Here is a 6322-nt window from a genome sequence, read left to right as displayed (position 1 = left end):
GGATCTCCCGTTTGAAAAGGGAAAGTTATTAGGTTCTCCACTTGAGGATCTCATCAAACAAATGCCTGATACTAAGAGAGCTCTTAAACCAGAGACGGAGATGGAATCGGAGATATCCATACAACAAACAGAGATATTCCAGAGCATCTGACAAGTCTTTTTCCTTTCAGAGGCAAAATAGAGAAGGAAGGTTTCAAGCAAAACCCACTAGAAAGGCCAAGAAAATTCTGACAAGGTGGGAGGTCGCCTTCAGGTATTCCAGAACGCATGGTTCCAGACTACAAACAACTCATGGATCCGACAAATATCAGAAGGCTACAAGATCAGATTTTTCAAGGCTCCTGGCAATCACTTCCTGGTTTCTTCCTACCCATCCGTAAGCAGGAATACGGCATTAGTGACAGCCGCATCCAAATTCCTCAAGAAAGGATTCATCGAAAAGGTGCCAAGAAAGCAACAATTCCAGGGTGTTTATTCCCGTCTGTTCCTGGTTCCAAAACTAGATGGTTCATTTCGCCCAGTACTGGATCTAAAATCCATCAATCAGTGCATAGCATATCAGCGCTTCAGGATGGAAACGATTCTTTCAGTCACTCATATCATCCAAAAAAGGGACTATATGGTCATGTTGGATTTCAAGGATGCATATCTACACGTACCAATGGCAGTAAGAACCAGAAAGTTTTTAAGGTTCGCTATAAAAACAAGAGGCATTTCAACAGCTCCAAGAATTTTTACCCAGATTCTCAGTCTGTTAGCAGCAGAATGAAGACTTCAGGGTATAGCTATCATACCGTACCTGGACGACTGGCTAATAAAAGCCACCTCCCCGGCCCAGCTTCAGAAAGACCTACAAACCTTTTTACAACACCATGGATAGATTATTAATACAACAAAATCCAATCTGACCCCTTCCACAAAAATCAAGTTCCTGGGCTTTATTGTGGACTCTGTTTCCCTATGTATTCACCTGCTGACCCAGAAGATCAGGCATATAACACTATCCATTGTTCAGTTACATGCAAATCCATGCTGCTCTGTCAGAAAAGCTATGAGCATCCTGGGTTTACTGACATCCACTATTCTAGCAGTGGAATGGGCACGAACAAGCATGAGGCCACTACAGTGGCAGATCCTTTCCAACTGGTCCAAGACAGAGGAAGATCTGGACACAGATATTCTTATATTGGAGGAGGTTTTGCATCAGCTGAATTGGTGGAAGGTCAGAGCAAATCTATCCAAGGGTCTCTCTTTCCAGCCAAAAGCATGGGTTATCATCACAACAGATGCATCAGAAATCGGCTGGGGCGCCCACCTCCAGTTTCGGATGGCCCAAGGGAAGTGGACACCAAAAGAATCAGTCCAATCCTCCAATTACAGAGAACTAAACGCAGTATTCCAGGCTCTGCAAGTTTTCAAACCATGGATATCAGACAGAGCAGTGAGGATTCAATCAGACAATACTACCACAGTGTCCTATCTTAACAGACAGGGGGGCACAAAGGTTTTCCGTGCCTCTGTTAGGAGATTATGTTATGGGTACAACAAAATCTGGAGGCGCTTTCTGCATGTCACATCAGAGGTCATAACAATGTTCTAGCAGACAACCTAAGCAGAAGACGATGCTCCCAGGCAGAATGGCCACTAGATCCACGTATCTTCAATACGATTATCAAGAGAGTAGGTCTCCCAGAAGTAGATTTGATGGCAACAAAAATGAACCTACCCTTATTTTCTGGATGGGCTGGCCCTGAAGTGGCAGTTTTCCTTGTGTTCTCCAGAAAAGACAAAACAGACAAAGCACGAGTCTTGGCTATCCTTCCATTCTGCCCAAACAGTAGTTGGTTTACAGACCTCCGTCAGCTGTCAGTGAATCATCGGGAACTGCCAGTCTCCAGAGATGTATTGGAGAACAAGGAGATTCACCTTCACACTATCCAGATGTTCCGATTGACGGCATGGCTACTGCAAGGCTAATTTTAAAGAAAAAAATGACATTGCCAGTCTTCGCTTAAGCTCGGTTAAAAGCTCCACAGCTAATAAATATACTTAAGAACTTGGAGAATTTCTTGAGTGGTGTTATTCTCAGGTGCTCCAGAGTTCTCCATCTATACCGGTGATCTTACAATTTCTTAGATTAGGTTTTGATGCAGGCCTCAAGGTTTCTACCATTAAGCGTCAAGTCTCTGCCCTCAGTCATTTCCTGCTATCCGATTTTTCCTCAGACATGTTCATTAGATGATTTTTTAAAGCCATCACTATTAAAAGACCGCCGACAAGATCATGTTTTCCACCTTGGGATCTTACAATGTTGCTTAAGGCCCTGTGTCCCTCTCCATTTGAACCTCTACAGGATGTGTCCCTTAAATTTCTCTCCCTTAAGACTACCTTTCTGGTGACCATTACATCAGCACGAAGGATTGGTGGAACTCCAAGCCATTTCAGCAGCTGCAGAATTCCTTATTTTTCACCAGCATAAAGTGGTTTTGTACCTTAGACCTTCTTTTCTGCTTAACCCCTTCGTGACAAAGGCTGATTTTACTTTTTGTACCCTTCGTGACAATGGCCGTTTTAACATTTCTGCGCTGCTCGTGTTTAGCTGTAATTTTCTTCTTTCCTGTTTACTGAACCCACACACATTAGATATTGTTTTTTTCAGGACAAGAAGGGCTTTCTTTAGATGACATTGTTTTGATTGTATCATATTATTTACTACTAAAAAAAAGTATAAAATATGGTGAAAAATTTAGAAAAAAATGACTGTTTCTAACTTTTAGTTGAAAAATCTTTTACTCATTTATAAAAGGTAATGAAAAAACCTGCTAAATGGATTCTACTATTTGTCCTGAGTTTAGAAATACCCAATGTTTTTATGTTTTTTTGCTTTTTTCTACCCATTATGGGGAAATAAGTACAGGTAGCGTTTTGCTATTTCAAAGCCATTTTTTCCAAATCTGGTAATTCTTCCCCCCATGTGCCATTTCGGGTATCTTTGAACCCGGCCAATGCAATTTACCCCATCAAATCATATATTTTTGAAAACTAGACAGCCCAGGGTATTCCAAATGCTAGTATTTTAACTATTTCCATGCACCATATCTACCACCAGTTTTTGTCAAACTTTGTGGTAGTCATTTTTTTGCATTTGTTTTGTCACACACATTTTACTTCAGGTATCAATTAAAAGGTTCTCGTTTATGTCACTATCACAAAACACCCCAATATGTGTTCAGCAACATCTCCTGAGTACAGCGATACCTCACATGAATGATTTTGCCTGGCTGTTTGGGGGCAAAAGGGCCACATTTGGGGCATGCGCATTTTTCAATGTTGAACTTTGGCATTTGGGGATCCACTGCCTATGCCCTATTTGGTACATCTTTGAGCCGGGCCATTTCAGTGTGCCCAATAAACCCATATATTTTTGAAAACTAGACACCCCAGGGTATTTCAAATGCTAGTATTTTAACTCTTTCCATGCACCATATCTACCACCAGTCTTTGTAAAACTTTGTGGTAGTCATTTTTTTGCATTTGGTTTTCCACACACATTTTACTTCAGGTATGAATTAAAAAGATCTTGTATATGTCACTGTCACAAAACACCCCAATATGTGTTCAGCAACATCTCCTGAGTACAGCGATACCTCACATGAATGATTTTGCCTGGCCGTTTGGGGGCAAAAGGGCCACATTTGGGGCATGCGCATTTTTCAATGTTGAACTTTGGCATTTGGGGATCCACTGCCCATGCCCTATTTGGTACATCTTTGAGCCGGGCCATTTCAGTGTGCCCAACAAAACCATATATTTTTCAAAACTAGACACCACAGGGTATTTTAAATGCTGGTATTTTAACTCTTTGCATGCACACATTTTACCACCAGCATGTTTTCAAAGTTTGCAGTAGTATTTTTGTGTGTGTATTTTTCCCACACACACCTACTTTATGTATGAATTTACAGCTCCTGGTATATGCCGCTGTCACACGACACCCCAATATGTGTTCAGCAACATCTCCTGTGTGCAGTGATACCCCACATGCATGGGTTTGTCATTTTTGTGGGAACTAAAAGGCCACATTTGGTACGTGTGCATTTTTCTAATTGGAAATTAGGTGTGTGGCCATCCTTCCCCCGGTGTTAATTGGGACGTTGTTGAACCTGGCCAATTCAATTTACCTCATCAAATCATACCTTTTTTAAAAGTAGACACCCCACGGGCATTTAATATGCCAGTATTTTAACTCTTTCCATGTGAGAATTGTTTTAAGCTAATATGCTAATTTTAGGACTTGCTCACAAAAATATATTTTTTATATATATATATTTTTTTTTTGTCTTTTAAAAAAAAAATTTTTAACATTTTTTTTCAACTTGGAGGTTCCCCTGATAGTGACATCAGTGGGAAATGATTTTTACATTTTACTAGTTTTTTACTATTTTTTTTCTAATTATTATTAATTTTATTTTATTTTTTCATTTATTTTTACTAATCACACTGTGATTAGAAAGTTGGGTTCCATTGACTTGCATGGTGAATGCAGTACCTGTATTCAACCTGCAAGTGGAGCCAAAGTTCTCTAGATGGTCTGGACCATCTAGCGAACTTTTAAAATTTGTTGGTTCCTGTTACAGGGCAGCGGCCATCTTGCTTGATGGCGAAGATCATCGGCAGCTGCGGCTGTGACCGCTCTCCGGAGCGTTCACAGCCCATCGAAAGGTAAGTGTTTGGTGTCGCTGGATGCCTCCTGATCGTCGATCGCCTCCTAAACGCTTTTAAAACGGGCGTCCGCCGCCATACAAAGTATGGCGGATGTTGACGCCCCGTGGAGGGGCCAGAGATGGCCCCTTCGTTCCGATCGCGGCGTTGCTGAATGCCTCGAGGTCGAGGCATTCAGCAACGTTTTTTGGGTGCAGAAAGCGAAAACAGATCGCTTTCTGCACCCGTTTAAAGACGTGCCGGTCCTGGCACGTCAATTGTCGTAAAGCACATGCTTTCCCGTGTCGTGCCAGGACCGGCAATTGTCGTTAAGGGGTTAAGGTTTTGTCTCAAGTCAGTGTCAACCACTTTTTTCTTTCCACTTTTTACCCGAATCCTACCTTACCAGAGGAAAGAACATGGCATACCTTAAATGTAAAGAGGGGCTCTATGCATCTATTTGAAACACTGTTAATTCCGATTCTCTCCCATTACGGGATCTTGTTATATCCCACAGGCAGGGGCGTACCTAGAGTATTTGGCACCCGGGGCGGATCCTGTAAGTGGCACCCCCCCAAATGTAAAGAATATTTATTGCACCAATTTGTAAACTGTATGTCAACTGTAAACAACAAGAAATCTGAAAAAATAAATTAATAACTTATAAGTAAAATAAACACGTATAAATAACATTTACTGAACATATAATAGTGCTTTCTTTAATAACCCTCCAAAAAAAAAAAACAGCGTCCACATTGCCCACATAGAACCTGACCAGCACCCAAATTACACACACATAGGACGTGCCATCTTTGCCCCCAAACAGCCCAGCATGAGTGAGCATTGTTCCCAAACAGCCGAGTGTACGCCATCTTTGTCCCATAAACACGCTACCTGTGCCATCTTTGTCCCATAAACACCCTGCCTGTGCAGTTTTTGTCCCATAAACACCCTGCTTATACCACCTTTGCCTTTTTGACAAATCAACTATACACCTATGATTAACACAAACACTTTTACAGTCACTCACTAATTCACTTTCTGACTCTTTATTTCAATATTCTTTCTCCCTATCTACCCCTTCTCACTCCCTTCTCACTCCCTTCTCCCTATCTACCCCCTATCACCCCGTTTCACTCCCTTCTCCCTATCTACCCCCTCCTAACTATCTCCCCTCTCCCCTCTTTGAAGTTCACTTACCTTTCAGGAGTCCTGCGGTGGGGGTGCAAGGCCTCTGTCTCCCAGCTCTGCCACTGTATAGAACAGCATAGAGTGATGGGAGTTATGATGTACTTTAGAGCATAATTATATAATGAAAAAGACATTGGAAATGGTACAGCATAACACCCATCACTCTCACACATTTACCAATCCACACTTACCATTCCACAGATTCCACACATACCAATCCACACATACCAATCCACAGATTCCACATTTACCAATCCACACATACCAATCCACAGATTCCACACATACCAATCCATAGATTCCACACATACCAATCCACAGATTCCACACATACCAATCCACAGATTCCACACATACCAATCCACAGATTCCACACTTATCAATCCACATTTACCAATCCACAGATTCCACACATACCAATCCACACATT

This window comes from Sceloporus occidentalis, unplaced genomic scaffold (genome assembly GCF_023333645.1).
Source record: "Sceloporus occidentalis isolate IW3139 unplaced genomic scaffold, rSceOcc1.0.p SCAF_467, whole genome shotgun sequence".
NCBI classification, from domain to species: Eukaryota; Metazoa; Chordata; class Lepidosauria; order Squamata; family Phrynosomatidae; genus Sceloporus; species Sceloporus occidentalis.
The sequence above is the reverse complement of the archived record's forward strand: the minus strand, read 5'-3'. Positions refer to the sequence as shown.